This window comes from Clarias gariepinus, chromosome 15 (genome assembly GCF_024256425.1).
Source record: "Clarias gariepinus isolate MV-2021 ecotype Netherlands chromosome 15, CGAR_prim_01v2, whole genome shotgun sequence".
Taxonomy (NCBI): domain Eukaryota; kingdom Metazoa; phylum Chordata; class Actinopteri; order Siluriformes; family Clariidae; genus Clarias; species Clarias gariepinus.
The window spans coordinates 16,742,943-16,768,341 of NC_071114.1; the positions used below are offsets into that span (position 1 = coordinate 16,742,943).

At 38.8% G+C, this 25,399-nt stretch overlaps 1 protein-coding gene across 15 annotated transcripts in view; it reads left to right on the forward strand.

Annotated features, from left to right (window-relative positions):
- ptprsa (protein tyrosine phosphatase receptor type Sa) overlaps positions 1-25,399 on the forward strand; it is a 266,166-nt gene that overhangs the window by 48,867 nt on the left and 191,900 nt on the right. The window contains exon 1 of one of the 15 annotated variants that reach the window (XM_053513180.1): positions 11,627-11,932. The exons of the other annotated variants lie outside the window; for them this stretch is intronic. The gene's annotated coding sequence lies outside the window, so the exon portion shown is untranslated. Of the gene's footprint in view, positions 1-11,626; positions 11,933-25,399 lie in introns of those variants that run through there. 15 annotated transcript variants of the gene reach the window in all.

A 25,399-nucleotide genomic window follows, 5' to 3' on the forward strand; every position in this document is an offset into this window, starting at 1 on the left:
CACAGGTATTTGTCAAGCAGGAGCAGTAAAACGAGCATGCAGTGAAACTGTCACATGTGAAAGAGAGCAATTTGGTTCTGCTTTTCTCCTTGCTTGCCAGTCACTTTGATCATGAGCCGTTGTTGTTTAATGAGCACGCTGGCTGATCCTGCTCTGTTCGCTCCGGTTGGCCGTTCTCACGCTACCTATTAAAAATAGCTTTTAAACAGGATAACATCCTAAACAGAATAATCGGCACCAGGAGTTAAATTGCAAGCCTCACAATACAGCAGCCAACTAAAGAAAATGTTTCAGGACTCTCCCTGATTAATTAACACTAAGTAGGTTACTTGTTTGAAAAAGTAACATGATGATAATTGTAGGTGAAGCATGATTTATAGCCAGAGAAATTAATGCTTTGCTTCGAGACTAAAGACAGAAATCAATGGCAGTAATAACAGCGGTTTGGAAGATGTTATAGCACCGATAATAACCAGGTGAAGTGTGTTGTGTGTAATTCCACACAGTTAAATGAACGGTGGCGCGCTGGCATGCCTAGTCCTGTTCCAGCCAGTTGAGGCCAAAGTGCAGCGTGGGCGATTTCTTTTCTTCCATCGAATCACTCCGACCTTGTTTTGATTAGTCCTCACTACTGAGAGTCACGAGGAAGAGAGAGGAGGGAAAAGGGCACAGATTAATGGGGTGTATGCATGCATGGACCTCTACTTTTTTTTTTCTTTCACTTGAACTTTGGATCGATTCACAAAAAGGGTTTTGTCAAATATATCTCGAACAAGATTTTATCGTTCTGTACTAATCAAATCTCTCTTTTTTGTAAAATCAATTATTTTCTGTTAAAGTGCATAACTTAAAACAGAATGAGATTTGCTTAAATCTATGCAAATTTTAATATATCCTCATACAGGTAAAATAGATCAGGGTTTAATAATTACCATTAAGATAAAACTACTCTCAAACTACATTTTTCTTTTTTCCTTTTTTTCGGTTTGGTTTGCATGAAAACAGCTCATAAATCCAAGATTCTTTTTACTATTTATTATTATTATTATTATTATTATTATTATTATTATATACAAAATGTATAATTAAATATGTAAACAATAAAAAAAATGAAATTTGACAATTTTTAACATAACATAAAAGATAAAATACACAAATGGGAAAAAGTAATAGAGTTCAGAATGGAATATGAAACTAAAATCTTTGATGTATCTTAAATATCGTACTTACCATAAATGATGAGAAGAACAAATTAGTTCCACTGATATTCTATAATGTTAAACTATAAAGGGTTAAAAAAGTACAATGTGTCATTCCCTAATGTATAAAATATTGTCATCAATGGCAAATTTAAGGTGGCAATAGTAACTCCACTTAGCATCTGGATGCCTCACACCCACTATCTGCCCTTAACAGCTAAACACCCACAGTGTTTTATTTCCCACATAGTGCATAGACTGGCATTTGAGATTTAACTTTCAGACTGCATAAGAACAGATATGAGTGTGATGAGAGTAGTTCAGTCCCTGTTTGCTCTCCAGTGGCACAATGTGCTGGGCCTCTCACCCACCAAGTAAATAGAACAGGAGAGCCTCATACTCAAACCCTGCCCTACCAAATAAGGCCAAGCCAGGCACTGCACAGAGGAGCAGACTACCACACTCCACTGCATGCACACACACACACACACGCTCTCACACACAAATACACACACTTTTTTCCTCCCCTGTCTACTTGCTCAGTCACTCTCTCCTTTTTATCTCACGCTCACTGCCTCTCGAGTTTTCCCCTCCACTTCGCTTCGTCCCTGTCACTTTAAGTCTCTCATTCACCTGCTCCTTCTCCATGTCATGTTTACTCTCTCATTCTTCCTTTTTCTAAAAGTCTAATGCCTGAATTTGTCTCTTTGCTCCTGCCATTCTCAAAATGGCGTCTGAGTTGGGGCATTGTTTGGTTTAGTCCAGCTGGAGCTTCCTGTCTAAGGACCTGTAGATTAGAAACAGCTTTCTGTGACCTCCCATGGTGTCAGATTTCCTAAGCATGGACTAAACCTTCCTGCACTCTCATACTATCAGAATTGAGGGTACAGAACTACAACATGGGTTACTGTCTTGAAACCTTTTTTGGTTTTTTTTTATACAAAGAAAAGCTTAAAAAGAAAAAAAAAAAAACTCAGACATCCAAGGTCCAAATATGTGACATTATTTTTAAGAGGATACGATGGCTGCACTTGACTTAACTTGTAGAGAAAAACATGAACACATTCATAAATGTATTTAATGTTAGAAACAAGCTAGGCAGTTAACATATGATGATACTACTTTAAAATCACTTTATGTAGTTAAGGTTTATATTTTTTTACTGTAGAACAGCCAAATTGACCTGACATCATAAACACACCTTCCAACTTTCCTGGTAAGAATTCCAGTTGAAGTTGAGGGAACAAAAATGTTTTTAAAAAATTACAAGCAAAATTGTGGAAAGTACTTTTTTTTTTTTAGGAATTAGTTTACGAGTTGTTTGTAGTAAGCATTGCTTTTTACCGGTGTTGGAAAAACTTTAAACTGGAGATGGTGGCAGAGCTGATGTGTATAATAGAAACAATGTGAGTAAAAATACTACTGTTAATATGCATGGGGCCACGTTAAATAATAAGAATAATAAAACAAAGTTTTGTGTAAATTCAACTTCAACCAGTAAATTTTTCCTAATTCCTTAAAAAAACATTTCTCTGTTTATCCCATAAATAATATACAAATGTGCAATTATCCACTCTGAGCATGACCTTATGATCACCTCATGCACATTTACAATCACAGATTACTGCCTGGTCACAATTAGCATAATGGTAAATAATATAATACACATGTGAATCCTGCTCCATTGTGCTTTTTGGTGATTTTATGTGCATGTCCATCAGTGTAATGAATTCATAATCTTAGCAGAGGCCTCATCGATGTTTATCAGTGTGAGTGGTTGTGCTCTAATGGACGGTCTGCTTTTCTTCCTGCTTTGCGACTCGAGTGAACCTAACACAGAAGCTCAGTGTATTCATATGCATCTTATCTGCACCGTGGACCTGGGAGATGAAAGCCAGTGAAATTTCTGTCACAGGAGATAATGTTTTTGAGAGCACAGTGTTGAATAGAGGTCCCTCAGGGCTGTATGTGAGGCCCTACAATTCATCGACTCAAAAAGCCAAACTCGCTGCTTTCAGCCTTGAATATAAAAGCATGTGAATACAGAGACAAAATAGTAAACAGGACAACGACTGCTGTGAAAGACAAGGAAATGAGGGGGAAAAAGGATTACATTTCTTTACCTATTCACCTTTTCATTGATCTGCTTATAGAAAATTTATCAAAAAAATCAAATTTTCTTTTTTTCATTGTAGTTGCAAGGTCGTGTCCATTCATAATCCATACAGTTTGTCATATGTGGGGTTGCAGGGGGCCTGGAGCCTATCCCAGGGAACACCCTGGATGTGGTGCTTTGGAAAAGTAAATCAGGCTACAACACATGCCTGTAGAAGGAAACCAGAGTACATGAAGCAAACAACAAGGCACACAAAGAGATGCACACTTTACACACTCAGACTGTAGAGATTTAAACCCCCAGTTCTAGAGGCACAAGGCAACAATGCTAATCACTAAGCCACCTAACATCACAAATACAAATAGCTGGTCAGAGTGCTGTTTTGTATTGATGATAACATATTGCTACTTGGTAGAATCGGCTAACTAAATACCCTGGTTTGCCACTAGATTATAATGGTTATTCTCAGTAATGCAAAATAAATTATATCTAGTACATTTCCTGGAGTTACAATGATAACAGGATTTGACTTTGGTTGTAGTTTTAGAAGGAAAAAAATCCTTGCATTCGAGCAATTGAATTTATTTAAAAAAAATTATTTTCTTTTGTCATAAGTCTGTAAGTCTCTTTGCATTTGTTCAATAATGATTTTTTTTTTTTACTGTAAGCTACAAGGCTCATGTTTGAACTTTATGTGCCACTCAGCTCTAGGATTTTAATAGATCATTCATCATAAAATGTACTAGTAAATTCCAACATCTTAAAGGCTGAAAAAGCATAAAGGCTGGTTACCCAGACGTAAATCCATAAACACTTGTGTGAAGCAGTCTTATGCAGTCTTACGAAAAAACAAAACACTTAGTCAGAAGGCTTTGTCTATCAGCAGCTTTATATTTTGTAATTGCTTATGTCCTGTTCCCACGCTGAGTTCACCCCTGACTTAATAACTTTAGAAAGTGCACAACTTTCTTTCTTTTTCTAAAATGCCTGAATCTGTTATACAAGCAAGAATTAGCTGTGAACTTAGCAAAAAGCCAAACACTAACAGCTGAAAATAGGAATGCAGGGGATGCTCATGAGGAGGTGAGGTGCGATGTGAGCCTGTAGCTCACAGATCATAATCATCGACTTGTTTCTGTGGGTGGTAAGCAAGTCTGTTAAAAAAAAAGGCAAGAAAGTGAAGGGGTATATATATGTATTTATTTATTTATTTATTTATATTTGTTCAGTTTTTTTTATCTGAAGCAGCTTAAGTCAGGCAGAATCCAAGCTAAGCACAGCATATTGATATGGCGACCGAACAGTAGGAAGTGACTCATAGGCAGGTTTTAGATTTGAGCTTAATTAAACGTTGAACCTCCACACAATGATGTGTCGGAATTATCCCAAAAGAGTCTGTCAACGGTATTACTAAACTTAAATCTTAGTGTAAATACTGTATAAATCATATCAGCCCATAGGTTATTCTTTTCTAATTACAACACATCCTTACACATTTTACCTCGGAAGATTTCGATTTTGTATGTATTAATGAATAACAGCATACATTTATCAATTACTAATTACACTCACCTAAAGAATTATTAGGAGCACCTGTTCAATTTCTCATTAATGCAATTATCTAATCAACCAATCACATGGCAGTTGCTTCAATGCATTTAGGGGAGTGTTCCTGGTCAAGACAATCTCCTGAACTCTAAACTGAATGTCAGAATGGGAAAGAAAGGTGATTTAAGCAATTTTGAGCGTGGCATGGTTGTTGGTGCCAGACGGGCCAGTCTGAGTATTTCACAATCTGCTCAGTTACTGGGATTTTCACACACAACCATTTCTAGGGTTTACAAAGAATGGTGTGAAAAGGGAAAAACAGTCCTGTGGGCGAAAATGCCTTGTTGATGCTAGAGGTTAGAGGAGAATGGGCCGACTGATTTAGGTTGATAGAAGAGCAACTTTGACTGAAATAAACACTCGTTACAATCGAGGTATGGAGCAAAGCATTTGTGAAGCCACAACACGCACAACCTTGAGGCGGATGGGCTACAACAGCAGAAGACCCCACCGGGTACCACTTATCTCCCCTACAAATAGGAAAAAGAGGCTACAATTTGCACGAGCTCACCAAAATTGGACAGTTGAAGACTGGAAAAATGTTGCCTGGTCTGATGAGTCTCGATTTCTGTTGAGACATTCAAATGGTAGAGTCAGAATTTGGCGTAAACAGAATGAGAACATGGATCCATCATGCCTTGTTACTACTGTGCAGGCTGGTGGTGGTGGTATAATGGTGTGGGGGATGTTTTCTTGGCACACTTTAGGCCCCTTAGTGCCAATTGGGCATCGTTTAAGTGCCACGGGCTACCTGAGCACTGTTTCTGACCATGTCCATCTCTTTATGACCACCATGTACCCATCTACTTCCAGCAGGATAATGCACCATGTCACAAAGCTCGAATCATTTCAAATTGGTTTTTTGAACATGACAATGAGTTCAGTGTACTAAAATGGCCCCCACAGTCACCAGATCTCAACCCAATAGAGCATCTTTGGGATGTGGTGGAACGGGAGCTTCGTGCCCTAGTGATGTACATACCATAAATCTCCATCAACTGCAAGATGCTATCCTATCAATATGGGCCAACATTTCTAAAGAATGCTTTCAGCACCTTGTTGAATCAATGCCACGTAGAATAAAGGCAGTTCTGAAGGCGAAAGGCGGTCAAACACCGTATTAGTATGGTGTTTCTAATAATCCTTTAGGTGAGTGTATACCCGTATGTGTGACTATCCATGGAGTTACTAATCAGGCAATCATGTGGCAGCAATGCAGTTAATCAGACCATGCAGAAACCGGTCAAGAGCTTCAGGTAATGTTCATGTCGAATCAGTATTTGTTGGTGCTATAGGGGATTTTAGCATTTTAGAGTGTTTTAGAGTATTACAGAAATTGCTAAAATCCCTAGCTATTTCTTCATAACATTTTAAAGTTTGGTGTTGGGGGAAAAAAATGGCAGAGGAGAATGTCTGGACTGCTGAGGATGGAGGGTATCTTCTTATATTAGGTCACATAAAGAGAAATTCTAACTGGCTTGTTAAAAGCCTTGACTAAACATGACTCAAAATGGATTTTTGCATAAAAGGTCCCCTCTTTTAAGCCAGCCTACAACAGCTGAAAACCCCATCAACTTCCACTACTTATACCCAAGAACAGGATAAAGGACGGGTGCGTGTACGTGTAATATGGAAATAACTTCCACTGTTTGTGTGCTTCTGTCTGCATTTTAAAGCATCCTAACCCCTGTTTGCAGACATAAACAGATTTGCAGCACCCAAACAAGCAGTGTGTGTGTATAAAGACTCTCAGTATACAAGGCTCATTACACCCTTATGGATTGCCCTTGTCGTGCAGTAAGTGCTCCTTTATCATTCCCAACACACTGGTGAAATTTACCACACTAAGCTCAGCTCAACACCTGGGGACAGCGCTGTCGAGGAAAGCTGTAGATTTATACGCCTGATTAAAGCGGGCAGGTGTGAATAAGAGGCACTGGGAAAATCAAACATGAAAACCACAGTGGCACTTTTACAGGACGATCATATTGATTAGCTCTTTTAGCTTTCTGTTGCTCTGCATCACCTGGGGTTTTACACAAGGACTTCTGTTCAAATGATGCCATGTCCAGCATCCTGAGCCTCCAATTTATCCAGACATATCAGCAAATTATATCTTTCTGGGGGCTGTGATATTTGAAAAACAATTTTAAGCCAATTCTTTCAGCGTAGTATTTAACAATATAAATTATTTTAACTATTATTATTTAAAATTGTTCTTGTAAAATTGTCTAACTATCTGCATTTTACTTTTTACTTTTATCAATGTTCTTCTTGTTTATATTCTTTTACTGTGCAGAAATTTAAATTTGAAAGAAATTAAAATTGAAAATTAATGTTTAATTGTCTAGTTTTAGTAGTTCCGCCATGTTTTTTTTTTTTTTTTTTTTAATGGAAATTTCACCAAAAAATTCGGGATTGCCTATCCTAAGGATAATATGTATGTTTTTTTTTTTACCTATACTTTACACATTCTGTCATTTATTTGCATCTGACATTGTTATCAAGAAGATGTATTAAAGACCAACTAGTTTTAACTATTTTTACTTCACTTTATAATTGAAACTTTCAGCCTTATAGCACACAGATACAACAGGGAATGATTTATGGTCACACTATCAGATATCACCCAAATGTGGATTGGTTCCCTGGTTCTTCTCAAGGTTTCTTCCTTATCATCTCAGGGAGTTTTTCCTTGCCACTGTCACCGCCGCCTTGCTCATCAGGGACAAACTGACTTTTTCCCTTACATTTTTTCTAATTTGTATCCATACTGTTTGTTTGTTTAAAGCTTTTTAAAAGACCATTGTTAAAGTTGCTATACTATACAAATAAAGTCCAATATAATTCAATTGAAATGTAATTTTTAAACATTGTTGATGCTTCTTAACACTATGGAACTCACTTATTTTTTTAATTAGCAAATAATGCTAATTATAATTACATATAATCTGCCATTGTGCTACTTAAAGGGATAGGTAGGGTTTTTTAAGCTTCCTTAAATCAAAATTAAGGTGCATGTACAGTATGTACTTTACCGTACATACTGTACCGTCTTGGTCATTATAAATTTTCCTGATCTGCACAACGACCGTGAAGTTTGTTTCCTGGAACATGAGTGTAAGTAATCAGAGCCAATTCCCACAATCATTCCATAGTTCAGCTGAGACTTTTGCAGTTTCACTGAGTTACCATGAATTTATTATTTAGTCATACGGTTAGTTCCAGGGAAAGAAAATAGGTACATTTATAAAGTATACAGTATACCTTTAAAATATACCAACTCTGTGTGGCTCAGTGAAACTGCAGAAGGTTCATATTAGTCCCAGCTGAACTATGAAATGCATCTTTGCACTGTACAAGGTTGTGGAATTTGGCTCCGATTACTCACATTGTACACACCTTCCAGATGACAAACTTCATGATTGGTGTCCAGAACAGGAAAACTTAACAAACAAAATCTATTGTAATGTGCTAACCCCTAACCCTAACCTCAGTTGAGAAACAAAGAAACAACAACACAAAAATCTGTATTTGCTAAAGGGCCAAAAACTAACTAACTTTAAACTGGGCGACATACCCAATAAATATGTTAACAATATATTTTTTCCCATATTGATCATTATCATTATTTATTGTATGTATACAGTAATTATGTATAGGAGACATAATTTGTCACCTATATGAAGGATATCCTAATAATGAATAAATCAGAATAGGGCTAGAATAAAATGTGTTACCAAAAATATTATTAATAAATCTTTTATCTGTGCAAACATAATTTACAGTACCTGCCGTGGCAAAACAATACAGGCTAGCGTGCCTTGTAAATGATTTAAATCATATAAATAAAATTAAAATCTGTGACTATTATACATTTCTGTGTCAGGGCAGTAAACATCTCAGTATTGTAAAAGTAGAAACCTGTGTGAAGTGCAACCGGAACAAAGCTTTGAGAATTTTTATATCCCCATAAACTGCATAAAATTCATAAACTTTTTTGTAGGCTTTTGAACATTGATTGATCAGTAAAGCACACATCATGCAAGGGAACCAATGAAGCAAATTTAAAATCTGTTGATTGATTTCAGTGTTAACTGTTGCATTTAGTAACATGCAGGAAAGCATGCCACATTAAAAGTTGCCAGTAGTTCTCAGCCGCACTCTGAGTGTAACTATGCTGCGATAATGTAGTCATGTTACTGTTTTCTAAAAATATTTAAGAAAACAGTAACATCACACTCAAGGTTGTGTTAACTGCCTGTGTGCCACAACCCAGGCCTGTACTTTGTATTTTTTGACGTGTACTTTGAAATGCAAGCTGAAAATGCTAACTGATAAGTTGTTGTAGTTCGTGTATGCCCTCTGTGTGATAGGTCTGTCTATTACGAGTGAAATGTCCAAAGCATATCCTCATTATCAACATAAATTTTATCATGATACCAATTCAAGATTGTCTTATTGCCCAGCCCTATAAGCTACTGTAGCTTATTTTATTTTCCAGTTGCTTAGCAACAGCATTCTCATTACTAACCACATGTTTGCCTTCCCATGTTAAAAAGCATTTCCAGTTTTAAGTAGATCACCATGACATTTTGAGGCATTCACGATATCAGTGTCTGGTGTGTTAAATATCACAACACACAACATTGCAGCTGTTACAATAAATTTTAATCCCTACACACAAATCTGTGGCTTGACATATTGAAGGGCAGCCAATAATCCCTCTTTAATGTCCACAGTCCGTACTGTGTCTATCTGTGTTCTGTCTGATGCTTTCAGACAATACAAAGAGCAGATGATATCACCCATTCCCCCCCAAAAAAGTTACTGTTTCACAGGGTTGCATTTTTTTTTTATTCTTGACCCAGCAATCATCCCTAGGGTATAACTACAAGCATCACACATTCGCAGCTTTGAAGATCTGACTGCCCTCTGCCTCCCGCTGCTTTGATTCAGTGCTTGAAGGAATATTGATCGCTGTCTTCGCCCTCCTCAATATTTCATTCTCTCATATCATAGTCATACCATTATCCCAGTGCAATGCAGGTTGCTATTGTCTGTGTTTGCTAAAAGACTAAAAAAAAAGACGTCTTTAGGTTAAACACTACATTTATGGTACTAGTTATCCCATGTATTGTAGAAAAACAAACACAGCTGGTGTAACTCGCCATTCTTTTGCACAAAAGCATGTTTTGTAAATGTTTTGTTCACCCATGGGGTTTTGTTACGTCCAGTCTTTCTAGTGCTTTTAACGAAGTAGCTGCAGCGCTACTGTACGTGCATCAGGGCGTAGCTACCAGCTTGAAGTGAACAAAAGGTGTACAAAATGTGTGTAATCAGTGAGAAAAAGCGTTCACAATGACAATGCCATTTTTAGAAAAACTTTCACAAGCAGTCTGTATGCATTTTTGGCATTCCAAACTCTATTAAAAAAGGGTTTTATTGAAATATCGTTTAAATACTCAAAGAAATAAAAATTCTTAAAAACGGGCTGTAACCATACCAATAGACATCTGCAAAAATAGCAAGTGAATGTTAATAAATGACTGCTTATTGTTATTAGTCTGCCTGTTTATTTGACCTGTTTTCTATTTTTGAAATATATTAGTTCAAATTAATGAAACACAAAACATCATGTTTTAAAAAATTTATAGTTATACTGTTAGTTTAGCACTCACTTGTCCTTGTTGTTATTAATACTAAAGAAGTGCAACTTGTTACTCATAAACTGTAAAGATCATATAAAGTCTCCTTAATATGGATAATAAAACTTAGCAGTGTACATTATCATACTTAATACTACAATAGCAAGATTCAGAATGTTTTTTGATTTATGCACATGTATATTCAAAAGTTTGTCATGGTTAATTACAGTGTTTTACACGACATTCACCTTACTTTACACTTTACATAAATACAGGTTAAAACACATTTCCACACATTTCTGTCTACTTTTTCCTTTCCCATATAATGTACAGTACTGTATTGCTATGTCTCTCGCAGTGCTAAAATGTAAAATACTGATGTTACCCCTATATGTACAGTTATTCATGCTAGCGCATTTTCTTTGGCATGTGCCGCCGTTTTCTTTGATATAGGTAGGGTAAATACATTAATAATGCACCTTCCCAAGCCGCGATTTCTTTGTATTCTCTCTACAGTACTAAAACATGTATATAGTATTACATTTATATGGAAATTTAGCTGAAATTAGTAAATTAGGAATATTCTTAATAGTTAAATGGAGTTAAACCGCTATATATATATATATATATATTGCCATGAAAAAGTCCATAATAAATGTGGTTTTCGGGAACAATTATTAGGGTACAAGAAAAAGCTCTTTGAATCCTGACTCTGAACAGCGACTTTGCAGGGGTCAACTGTATTGGTAATATTTTTTTCGGTGGCTGCAACGGATTATTTGCATTTGCATTATTCCTTAAGGGAAAAATTGTATTGCAATATGAATTGTCGCCCAAAGAACTTGCCTCCTAATTCTTATACAGGGGTTCCACTCTAAGATTAAGTACTTGAGTGGCTGTACATCTTTACTGGTTCCGGTAGGTGTCGTCGTTTTGCACTCGGAGCCACGGAGCTTTTTTTTTCTCCATAACTCAGTAAAGGGGGAAAACAGAGACCCCCTCTCTCTCTATCCCTGTCTCTTTCTCCACCCCCAGCCGGGACTCAACCTGAACAGAAGTGCTCGGACGTGGACACACAGCGGACCAAACGACAGCTGAAAACTATTTAAATCAGTAGTGTAAACTTTCTGCTGCACGTGCATTTTACCGTTCGGTTTGTCACACGAACTAAAAGGCATGTGGTACCGAGACGGAGAGGAGATTATTCATTTCCATCTAAAGTTTTAGAGGATCCAGGGCTTCGTGTGGATTTTTCCCCCCTCGTCTTTTTCATGGATGCGACTTAAACACGCTACGCAGAGGAATAGTTTATCTGCATGCCCCGCTTTAAACAGACTTACTGGGACAGAAACTGCGCTTAGGTGAGTCCGGCGGTGTGTTTATACATCTTTTCTGTTTTTTGCTTTAAAAAGTTGACTAAAAGTCGGGCTGGATATATCCAGGATGCGTCTTCTAGTGTACCTTATACACACAGGCTTATTCATGAAAAAGAAGGAGAAAACATTTAAATTATTTTAAACTGGAGCAAAAGTAAACCGCTTGCAATAAAAGCGAGTCGAGTTTATTAGCCTGCGGTGATGCTAATTCAGGTATCATAAATATTTAGCATGCAGTTCTGTATTTTATAAACTTCAAAAAGCTTTTATGTATCCCGGCATCATTATATGAAGTGTTGTTTGTCAGGAGCCACCCGTTTTCTTTTTAAACATGTTTCAGTTGTTTATAGGAACACTTTGAGTTATCTAATCTTTAATATAAAGCCCCCAACCAACATAAGTGTTTTCCTGGCTGCGATAAATAGATATATTTATAGATTCAATTTAACACTAAAGATTAACAGTAAAAAATATTAACTTCCAAAAATTCCACACTAGATTTCTATAGTAGGTTTAAATAGAACGCCGCTAACGGTCGCGCTCGTGCCGGTCTCCATGGCTACCTGAGAGCACGCGTACTGCCAACCTAAACAGTATGCGTTTTTCCTCAGTGTATCAGTAGGGCGGCGCTGTGAGTGCGCACTGTTTACTGCACTAGTATACTCGGGGTGGTTTTTCTTGATTGTGTTTACTTTATATTTAAGCAATTTTTTTTACCTAAATGGTTATACACAAGAATTAAGAATGTTAATTTGAGACCAAAAATACCAAAATAAGAGTTTTTAAAGCTTTATAGTTTTTTTTTTAAACTACCCTAGTGCATTTGTCAATGCTATTATGAGTCTTTTCAATTGCAAAAACCCTACTACTTTACACAAAACTATGCTTTAGAAGGGAATTGTGCTGTTTATCCTGTAACTGATAACAGTGAAAAGTTAATCACAGATGATCCCTGACCCCGTCTGAGGGATGGTGGGTGGATTAAAGCTGAAATCCTCTTTGTGTTGAAAAAAAAAAAAAAACAGATCATAGTTGAATTTTTCCACAAATGTTATACTTTTAATTAGACTGGGGGTGGCGATTCATGCAAAACATGCACTTTTTTTTTTTTTTTTTTTTTGTGAAATTCTGATTTATGCAGTAATTCACTGAAGGACATCAACTAATTACCCAGAACACAATGGGTCAGAATGCTAGCAAGGTTCCCAATAGCCTATAGTCAGTTAATTCAAAAAGGAGCTTTGGTTAGGAATAGCACTTGAAAACTGTAATGAAGGAAAACATGCGGTATGATCAAAACAAACAATTACTATGGCTGAAAAGACTCAAACCCTTCAGAGTGGTTATCCTAGGAACTCTGTGTGCCAGCTTGCCTGCATTCATGGATAAAATGAGTGTTTTTTGTATAACAGTGAGAGATCTGCAATTACCAGTGTTTGTCTTAAGTGGCAAAAGCATTAATGGCAGCTGCACCAGAGTGCCTTGTAGCACCAAGTCACAGAGAGAAGGAAAGAGGACACGAGTAAGAGAGAGACGGAGAGGCAGGAGAAGAGAAGCATGCAAGCGAGTGCATCTGTGCTGCCAGCTAATTGTGTTTATTCCTCTTAATTTGTCCTGAGTGCTAAATCTGTGCTCTTCAGAGCTGGGTGCGTGCAATTTGTCTGCCGGTAATAAAAGAACAAGCCCCGTGTCTTTGAAATCAGCCCTCCTCCTCATGCAGCCTGCTGAGCTAATGGATCTACGGCTTCCATTTGCTCGCGTCCATTTAGGCTGGGTAACCGCATTACACCTCTGAGGACGAATGTTCAGTCGGGTATAGTTATCAAGAGATTATTCCAAAATGTTTTCCATACATCATACCTGTTCATCATACCAATATCCAAAACCTGGTGCTCAATATTGCAATGCAAGTATTAAATACATTCAAACAGGCAGTTCAGGTGTTACTTCTCACATGTATGGACAGCCAGGTTTTTAAGGTGTGGATGTTTCTTGTAGCAAGGAATCCTATAGATGCGGTATGGTAAAAATTTCATGAGCCACAATCATAGGTTAACCAGTTAATTTTTCTAAAGCTGCACGCTGCTTTAATTATCAACATCCGGCTGGTGTAACGAAACAGAGTTACTATGGCTGGTTTTACATTATATTTGTATCACACCCAGGAATGATTGCTACCCACTCCGATTGTTCAGATGATCGTTCTTTGTTCTCGGGTACACTTGCGTATTATAAATCTCCGATACAGTAGGTGGCAGAATGCATCTACATTGTTTGTAAGCCACCACGAGAAGAAAAGAACAAGGAAGTTAACTTTCATGCTATGCCAAATATTATTGACATTTCGAAAAAAAAATGCCAAGAGCAGCACTCTTACGAGCCTTCCTACTTTATCAGCTATGGCTGTGTAGGTCAGCGGATGATTGGTGTTAGAATTTAGAAGAGACTGGCGGCACTGATGTCGCATTTAATCTGCTCTCGTGCTCAAGTACAATTGATTTTCATATCTGTGCGGGTATTCTATACTGTGCCCACTTGGAGAGGTATACTCGGGCGCAGTTCTCGAGCCTGAAACGGTTGTGTTCTCACTGATCAAAATAACCAATCATTGTTCTCTGAAACGATCCGGGGTCCTAATGTGAAAACGCTTTGGTGAATGTCCACAAACCGATTTGGTTCCTGTTATAACAGGTACAGTATAAATGTCTACCATAATTCCCATAACATCTTATTTTCCTTTGTCTTAAACTTAATAAAAAGTCAAATTCAACAGCAGTGTGGTACAAATTTATTTAATTGGTTCTTTGCTAGCTGCAGTTTCATCCTCATTTTGTGGGATTCCCTGTTTAGAAGCATGCAAAATATCCATTTAATATGCCGACTGAGTGTCTGGGAGTTGTTTGTGGTTATGTTTTTTTCCAAGAATAAGAAATAAAGCATGCTGTTTTCTAGATCAGAGCCATTTAACCTTTAATCTTATTGCTGCAGGCAAATGGTCAGTGCACTGTTGTTACTGACGGTGCCTCTATTATCATCTGCAAACGATAGATGATCTAAAACTCTGGTATCTCCTGAAACAGGCATATTGTGGAAAAAAAGCGGAAAAATAATCTCCAAGAAGCGAACAGACATTGTATTTACTCGCTGGCCTCTCATAGAGAAGAAACGGCAGGTTAGCAGCTCTGAAAAGATAAGGAGCAGAGCTACAGGAGTCGTCGCAGACGAAAGGATTGATCCCACTAGTTTAATTTGATCCTCCTCTTTGGCCGCTCGCCTTCGTGTGGATGTGAATGTGGAGTGACTGGCTGATGTAGTCCAGTCCTGAGGCCAGCTGATAAAGCTGTGACGTTGCATTCACCTCCACAAAGCGAAAGAGTCTCTGCTTGAACAGGCGCTGCGGATTTCGCACGGCTATGCTCGATGGTTCTGATAATGCGTCTTGATCTAGCAGACTTTCGCAAAACCCATTCCCCCTCCCTCCCAAGACAGCATTTTTACGCTTCTGCTGTTCCAGTGTGCCTTTTGATTAACACATGTCAGGGACGAGGGAGCAGGTTGTTCAATGCACGTGTGATCTATTTATTTATTTATTTATTTATTTATTCCCCCCCACACACTTGGCCTACGTTTAGCGTTTTAACCATGATGGCCAGCTGGCACGCCTGAGCTGATGGAGTGTTCAGACAATGTGGGCCTGTCATAAGCCCACTGTAGCCTGAGTTATGAAGCTTGGGAGTTTCTCAGAGCAAGTCCATTCTTCACAGCTAGAGGTCACGGGGGCCATATGCTATTGGCCCATTTATTTTCCACTCTGGTTGTGAGCGGATGGTTTATATGCCATGTGGAGGTGCAGTCTGAGTCTCAAAGCTATTGAGTTGTTCTTAATGACTTGTAGGAGTGGCACATCAACTACAGAGTGGCCTGTTGTCAGATTTAAGGAGAATAAGACTAATAAAGTGAGTCCTGCTTTTGCAAGATGAAGTAACAAAACAAAAGGCATTATTCATGATGGCAACTGCTGAACTGTGAGAATATCAATAGTGTCAATATTTTTTGAGCTAATAATGATAATCGTGTTTCTTTATAGAATATATTCGTGGCTTGTCGCTCCCTCCTTTTGTGTTATACTGACTTTACCAGTGCTGTTTTTAGCCAAGAGCATTAACAAGGACTCGATTTGAGCTGGACTAAGCTTGCTAAAGCTGCCGTTGCATTTGCCTGGCTTGGATGCAAGCCTGGGGGCAACAGGGCTTTGTTTGGGGCGATGGAAGAGGAGAAAGAAGGGTACAGTCACTCTCCGTTGGTGCCAAATGTGAATCTGAAGGAGTGGTGGTTGAGAGGGGGGTGGCTTTTTTTTTTTCATGTGCTAAAAGCAGCTAATCCTCTGGCTTTTGTGTGAGGCCTTGGGGGTAGGGCATGATGGGTCGCCTGGGAGCCTTTTTTTTTCTCAAGGGCTTTTGTTGTCATTTCACTCAAATTTGAGGACATCTGTTGGGAGTGGGTGTGGCCTCCCAGATGACGGTGTGGGGGTTGATGGAACTGTGGAGCCAATGGGGAACCAGATAGATGTGTGTAATTGTTTGTAACACAAGTATGAAAACATGGCCTCTGGAATCTAGACGGGTGTAGATGGGAGGGGAGGGAGGCCAGCTGAACATTCGTCAAACCTAGATGGGGTTAAACATTAGACCGAATATCTGCCTGTTAATGAACACCGTGTTTGCTTAATTGAGAATGACAAAAAGATTTTGTTTGAAGAAGCAGCGAGCTCGGCAGCCTTTAACTAGCATGATTGTCACCATGTGATTAAGCTCTGCTGGAAATCTCTCATTATTGTAGGCTTAGTTTTGGAAACAACTACCTGCGTTTCGCTGAAAATTACTGCTCTCCCTTTCTTTCTTATTCTTTCAGAAATACAGATCATACTTTAAGTAAGCTGTACATTTGCTTGTTGGTGGGATGGTAAAAGTTAAGAGGACAAGCACTGCATCTTTATTCTCGTTTATATAGGCAAGTGCCAGTAAATATCATTTGCTTTAAATCAGCAATGCTTTAAATCAACCATGGACTTTAAGGTACAGTTGTATAGCTATATGCCATTGGGATGCTCTGGGACATGGACTAATATTAAACGATTGCTTAGCCTAAAATTGCAAAACATTCTTGACACCTGAATCAGGAAGCTGAATCTCAGAGAGATAAACATAAAGTTTTGTGCCTCTGTGTCTTTTGTAGCAAATCACACGCATTTCTCAGAACTCACATGGAGAGCACATTTATTACATAACTACAGTATATACAGCCAGAGAAACCTCTACAAAGCCACAGTTCATGGTATTGCAAAAACCCTTAAAGCTTGTTAAAGGAATTTTCTTTTTAAATTACACGGAAAACGTCATCTGTATTGATCCACTTCATGCTCTGAAGCTCACGTTGGTGTGTGATAAACTGCAGAAAAAACAGCAAGTCTGCCAGCAACATGTCCAGACTCATAACCCCCTCCTCCACTTTCAACTTCACCTACAGTTTCACCTTAACGGTGCCTCAAAATCTTCAGTGCAGTTCAGTATTGGAAAAATGAAATGCATCTGAATAAACAAATGAAGTCTCGGTGTCAGTGGAGATAATCCTGCTTGAAAGTGATGGCGCGTTGCGGGGGGAAAAAGCGGCAACGCAGCAGCCCGTGAGATTCGCCCTGGTGGAGATTACAGCGTTAAGGGCGGCAGACATTATTTTTCGATTTCCTCTAAAAGAGCAAGTTTTGTTTTTCATCTGCTTCAGCATTTTTCCCACCTTATTTTATGCTTTTTGGTAATGGGGGAAGATGGGAAGTGAAGCATGAAGACACTTTTGGCTTTTGGTACAAAATTGGGGATTTGTACAGGATGAGCCGACCGCTCCTCCTCAATAAATCCCCACTTACAAATCCTAACGACACCTTTCTGCTTTTCCTGATCAGCTACTACTTTCCCCAAAGCTAGGAAATATATCAGGCTTTTGAGAGACCTTATGTGTGAGAGGCCCATTTTAAGGAGCTAGCTGTCTGACAAGATTATGATATTGTTGACCAGAGCAGAAGAAAAACTAAACCTAAATGAAATGACATGTATTCATAACCTTTATCCTTTCCAGATGTTGTTTCTGATGTAGGACATTGTGTTTGTACTCTCCACAGATAGACAAGTCATGAACGTATCAATTAGCTGCCCAGAAAAGTGGAAGCTGCCCAGTTCAAACTGAATGATATTGTGAGTTTGATAGAAAGAATGTGAGTGTCAGCAAACAGGGAATCATCAACGGCCCATGAGGATCATCCTCATGCTCAGAGGACACTGGCTGAGCCATTAAAACTCGATCACAGGGTCTGAGGGCGGTGGCGAGGTCGAGACGGCTATTGGTACAGCCTCCTTGGGTGGGGCAAGGACTCCTCAGGAGCTGAAAGGAACTTGGAAAAATGCTATCCATCTGGCATGGTGGCAAGGAATGAATGCTAATGGTGGTCCGGTGGAGAGAAAAGAGGTACTAGCTGTGCATGAGGAGACAGCAGAGAGATTAAGCGTAGCATTAGCATAAATAATAAGATGGCCTGATTAATCCGAGGCCCATAATGGCCAAGGCCATGTCTGCGCATGTGTACTTTGTGTGTGTGTGTGTGTGTGTGTCTGCTTTTTGGTTTTGAGCATTTTGACACAGGCTTATATGAAGACATATCACTGTTGAAAGGAACACAAACACACACCCTAGGGCAATAAGTCCTATTTAAGCAAAAGAGCTGGATCAGAGTGCGAAAAAGTGGTCGACTATAAATCATGTACGTCATGTGTTTTGTGTTTTGTGCCCACTGTTAACAAAAAACTGTAAACGTAATGGAGACAGATAAAGGACTATGACAGTGGTGGGTGTCTTTTACTTTTACTGTTAACGATATCAGAATCTGAAAGCATTGAGTAGGAGGTGACGGAAAGTGCGAGGCACTTCATGGATTTGGTGGCGCTGTTCCAGGTCAAAAGCGAGCTATGTCGTGAGGTACATATGACTCATTTAAGAGTGTTTGAAGTGGGAGTTATTTCACCTCTAGCTAGATCTTATGTGGATTACATGGTTTTAAACTGTGACCTAACGTGCACGTGCAGTGAGTTTCCTCTTTTCAAAATGAGTTCTGTGATATCACTGATATTTTTCATCTCGCGCACAGATAAAGTCTGTGTTTATTTCTCAGTAGGCAATAATAAATACCTTCATTTCATTATCTTCTCATAGTCTGCATTACTGATATACTATATCTACATGAGTGGGCTACTAGAGGTTTTATTTTTTTTTGCATTTTTATGTTGATTGGTGTCTTCCTCTCATCAAAAACTGGTTTTAATATTTAGATTAATAAGATACAAAGAACCAGGTAAGCAAGCCACACAGAACCGATCTGCTCTCATGCCAGGTTCTCTGCACTCTCACGTCACTGCTTGATAATTTACCTTCATGTGGCGGCAAATCACAGCACCATGCATTCTGTTTTAATGACCTGATTTATGCTGCTCAGTACTGATCTGCTCACTCATGCCTGTCCTCACATAGACTCAGGTTTAAGAACAATAATTGTTTATATTTTATTGAATATACTCTTTTTAATTGTTTTTATATGGATGTCACGATCTGACAGATTATGTTGTTGGGTGAAGTGCTATTTCACAATGTTCAAAAGTTAATGTTCATGTGTATATTGTGAATTTCATTTATTTATTTATTACATCGAAATATAATGTGTAATGGCAGTAAGCAAGCTTCACTGTTGCCACAGTAACTGGATTAACTGACAGACACTGGCCTAGTCGTGTCGGTCAACTGGCCTATGTCCATGATAATTAGCCTATGTCAGCAGATTGGATCAGCTGATATGTTAGATCTAGTGCCTTAGACTGGCACTAGATCAAACTGTTTCAGATTCTTAACGCTAACGTTTTTATTCTAGAGGAATATGATTTAAAATGCTTACATTATAAAGCTATTCTCACTACAAGTTTACGGTACATCTCCGGATCTGTCAGGAGCACACTTCACTCTAGTTAACTTGGCAAGAACATAATTCTTAGGACTACGGCTCCATTCTTCACGTTCTTGGCTCCGTGTCCACGAGCAGTGATTTTTAATCATTAATGCTGACTATCAGAGAGGACTACATGGTTGAGTGCACAGTGAGCTCCAGGGATTCGACTTTCGTAGGAGGTTTCACAAAGCCCTAACGATGACGGAGATTTCCTCAGACATGCACTTCGAAACCGTTTTCACAATGCAGGAAGATCAAATCCACAGCCTCAACACCCTCGCCCAGAGTAACCGCTTAGCGGTCTGCGTTTTGTCTTTGAGAGATGATGTCATCACGATATTGATTTCTCCAGTGTTCACACGCACAGACGCACATGCACGCACGCTAACTTGCATAACAACGAGAAAGTCCAAGTGAAGGCACACATACAACACACACACACACGCAGAGGAACGGGATGGTGTTGTTCGCTTCACTAAGCCTGAATTAAGCCCAGGCTGCACTGTAGAGTGGAGTGTAAGAACAAAGAGGGGGAGGACGACCACAATGACGCTGTAGACTCAAGGCCTCCATCAGATCAGTGTTTTAGTTCTCTTTGTTCTGTGTGTTTTTATATCTTACGTGGGTGAACGGCTTGCTTGCTTACTTACTTACCGCCTTGTAGCTTGGGAGGTCTGTGTGTTTTTCCCTCAGGGCTGAACAGTGATCAAAGTTTTTATGTGCACGTGTGTACATGTGTTGGGGGGGGGGGGGGGTTTAGTGTGTGGATGTAATGCTGAGATAATGATTTGTACAACATGCACAGTGTAGGATTTTGAATATATATGATCATAGATTATTAATCAGATGTAAAATGTTATGCGATTTTCAAAGCACTTCAAATTACTCCAATAACTGTATGTGCTAAAGTGTTTTATTCTACTTAAACCACAGCATTATACATAGCCAGTGTTTAAAGTTAAAATATATATATATATATATATATATATATATATATATATATATATAATATGTTATTAGTTATATAATTGAAATGAATCTGTAGTTTGAATTAAAAGTTCCAGGGTGTTTTATTTGTCCTGTAAAAAGAGACAGTGAAAGTTCTCAGCTCACAGACACACTGCAGCAGAAGAGCAGGGTACACACACACACACACACACACACACACACACACACACACAGCACACGTATAGATGTCCTTTCTGTTATCGCTTTTCCGTCGGTGCCCAGTTCCCCTCTCTCCCCTTAATTATAGAGCTTCTAAAAGCAGTGCCGGGCTCGGCACGCTAAATAAAGAACAACGCCAGGAGAGCCTTCAGTCGAGTGGCTCAAACGATGCTTAATGGTGAAGTGTTTTGGGACCTGTGTGGCTATGCTTCATCATGAACACACAGATTCATGTATTTCTATCATTGTGGGAATATTTCCATACCTCTCCGTGTTGCAGTAACAAAAATAATGCTGTGAACCTTTAAAGATGTTTTTGTGCCCAAGGCGTCAAAACTGACACGAGCTCCTAATGTGGGTCCGACAAAGTGACACAAACAAACACACACACACAGAGCCCTGTTTCCCCTCATCCTGCCATGCCCGCTTTTTAAAATAGCCAGTGTCATTGTTGGGAGACAATGAGCTCACTTCATCTGGGTTCCTGCTGTCATTAGCATAAGTGATTGCATGCACTTGACCCAATTGCAGGATGGTATGAGTGTTTGGTGTGTCTAGTGTTATGTGAATGAGTGTGTGTGTGCATGCGAAGCAGCATGGTGAGAATGCCACAGCTAGAATAGGATACCAGAAAGAGTATTTTTGTTTTAATGACAGTTGTGACCTTGTTAGGACATTTGGCTCATTCTGGTAATAAGAGTGACCGTTTTTTTGAAGGAGAAAGGACATGAAACGTTTAGAGTTTTAATGGTTAGATAGTAATTTTATGTAGGGTGTGAAAGTCAGTCTTCTATACAATGCGATTGACAATATGATACTATTTTAATTCTTGAATGAAGGATTTCAAATGTGAAAATATGACTGAATCTGCTCTGATCTGATTTTCCCATATAAATGTATGAGTCATATGAAAGATTTTATCTCTAAAGATGATGCCATCGCATCTGCTAGGATATGATTCGATTTGATTCATGGGTGACAGATTCAGCGTTTAACAATACAACCGTGTCTGTTACAGTACAGTTTGATTTGCACGATTAAATAATTAACAACTATAGATAGGAATATTTATTTTTCTACAACATTCTTCCACTGTTGTTGAATAACAATTATTAAGCCCTTACTTCTATACTGCTACAGACCTGTATATAAGTGCGTCTGTGTGTGTGTGTGCGCGCGCATGCACATGCATATCAGATGCATGGGATACAGTGCACCAAAGGACATTTTATGCTCTAGCTAGCAAAGTGAAGTGGGAGAGGGAAGAAATACTGAGAGACACTAATTACTGTTCGCCACAAGTGCTTTGCAACCACAAAAACTTTGCCAGTCATAAAAATAGCAGTGCGCATTATGACAGTAAAGATTTCCTATGTCAGATCAGTGCACCCAACACTCTGTTTATTGTATGGCTGTGATAAATCTGGAGTCGCTGTATATGTGTGATAACAAATGGGGGCGTGGCTTCTGTCAGTCCCACTGCAGTTGATATAACATATGCACCTGTCTGTCTGACAGAAAGAGCGTGGCCACTGTTAGTGTGAACGCTAGTGACGTCCTGTCTGTTTACTAAACACTAAACCCCAGGACCAGTTAAACCAGTGCCTGAAAAACTCTTCTGTCCAATGACTTTAAAAAAGAGGGTGTGTGACTGGTTGCCAGTATAGCAGTGCAGTAAGAGTGGATCATGTTTTATAGTGGCTTTATTATTTATTTACATTATTCAATTCTTTGATTTGTCTCTTGTAATTACTAGAATGTTGATTCATCTGATTTTCTAATTATTTATCTCCATGAAACGTCCTAATGAGCTCCACACTGTGGTCTTTTAGACATTTCTGACATATAATATAAGCATTAATGCAGGACGCAGTTCTGCTTAAGTGTACAAAAAAAAAAAAAAACTCTACGAAAAGAACATCATTATCCTCAGAGTGAAAAGAAGCACACAGCGGAAAGTGAAGTGCCGCTGCTCTAAATACCTCATCTTACATTTACAGTGTATAATTTTCATTTAACCTTGACTGGACGCACACAGAACATTCAAACCAAAGTAAATCCTGTCAAGAGTAAACCTTTTCACAAAGAAAGCTCCTCAAAAACAATGCTTTGTTTTTAGAGAAGAGAAAACTCCTCGAGGTCAGCTTGAAGGTCGTCCCTGTCCATCCTCTTCACTTTGACCTGTTCGTTGTTTATTTCCATCCTCAAGCTGCTTATTGCACCTCCACTTCTGAATCAGGCTTTTGATGTTGGCCGTCATCCTGAGACTCATGATGAGACGTACCTCGCTGAGAGCACGGCGCTGGGTTCCCCATTTCCAGGGAATCGTTATGGACAGGAAATCAGCATGGCAACTTCCTTTGACTGCCCGCTGGCAATAGAAGTGCTGTACAATTTTCAAAGGATGGTGTCGAGCTGTGAGATTGGGATTGACGCCTGGGAAAAAAAAACAACCATTTTACAGGTTTGAGTGCATATGGTACAGCCATGTTGACTCATACTGAACCTTTCATGTTGGTCGAATCTCTATTGCCTTCTGAGATTGTGGTAATGATTTATGTTATACCAGCGCACACTCATTTGAAACTGTTATTATTATTATTGTTATTATTATTATTAGCTTAATTTCTCCTCCATTCATCCTAAAAAAGGTCACATAGAATGACCTTGGTGTTTAGCACGAAGGGCAAGTCAATGAGGTGTGTTAAAGTCACTGCTGAAGAACGGGTTGATGTTTTCACAACTTTCAGTAACCTGAGGCTAAATGATTTGGAGCTGAAAATAAAAGCTGAGCCGCAATAAAAGTGGGTTAAAAGAGTTGTTCAAAGTGATTTATCCCTTTTTATCCTAAGATGACCGTTTTGCTCCTGTGCTCAGGAAACGCAAACCCGCTGTGTGTTTGCCCACAGTCGTTTAGCATAATTGCACCTTTGGTGGATTTTTTTCTTCTTTTTGCAAGGAGAGCTATCGATTTCCCTCAGCCCTGCCTGTCATGGTTTTCCTATCTTTGCGGCTCTTTATTTTGCCTTTGAATTCCTCCGGCGTGGCCATTCTTGGACGGCATTCAAGTTGGAAAATAGTAACACGAGAGAAATTCGATTACTGCTCAAGTGCTGCTCACCTAAAAGACATGAAAGCAGCTCCCGTCCTCATGTGGATCCTCATGGTATAGAAGAGCCTTGATGGAGTTAAAGCGACAGCCTTGCTTATCACACACACACACACACACACACACACACACACACACACACACACACACACACACACACACACACACACACACATTTAGAGGCAGAGCATGGCATGATTTATGACAAACAAATGATTTTTTTTCCCTTCCTGTGGAATGTGCAGTTCTGACATCCTCTCCCTAGTGCTCTCTCTCAGCTCCTGGAGGATGGAATTTCTCACTAATTCTCTTCATGTGGCTCCTCCATTACAGAACACACCAACACGACTACAAGCTGACAGCTTGTGCCCAATTTCTGGCTGTGGCACAGTTTGAGTTTGGTCATGTGCTCATGTCTCATGTCAGGTACGCTATAGATATCTGACAAAACCATAGGATGTTCATTTCATGTAGTTTTCTTTGCTAGTGAGCTTATTTTCATCCTAACAACAATTTAAAAAATTTTGCCATCCAAAACAAACGGATGAATTAATAAGACTAGTATTGAGTAAGAATAAAGAATAAGATTAGTAATTCGGGAAGTGTTAGTGTGTAAATACAGAAGCCAAATCGCTGCAGTGGCTGAGCTGCATTACTGGAAGATGTTTAAAGGCACACTTTCAACATTAGTAAATGTAAGATCTTTTTTTTTTTTTCTACCTCTCGGATACATCAGATGCCTTCTGGTGATGACGTACGTCATAATTTTAAAAACACACAGCAGCTTGTGATCTAAGATAACATCCCTTTTAAAGCTGGTTAGAAATTATTCCTTGTTAAAAAATAATAAATAAATAAATTGTCACGAAAATACATTAACACAGAATTACATCAAATCACTGGCCAATTCATATGGATTTTTTAGATATGACGGATATTTAATAATATAGGTGGGCTAATATAATCTTATTCTGCCATTGTTGATGTGGTGATTAACAGTGGATGAACGAGCACAGAACATGTTGCACAGCTGACTCTCAATCTCTGTTCAACAACAGAATCAGCTGCTTGAGCAAAGCAAACTGGATTAGTCCAGATAGATTAAAAGTAAAGCAAATTAACAGGAAGTGTT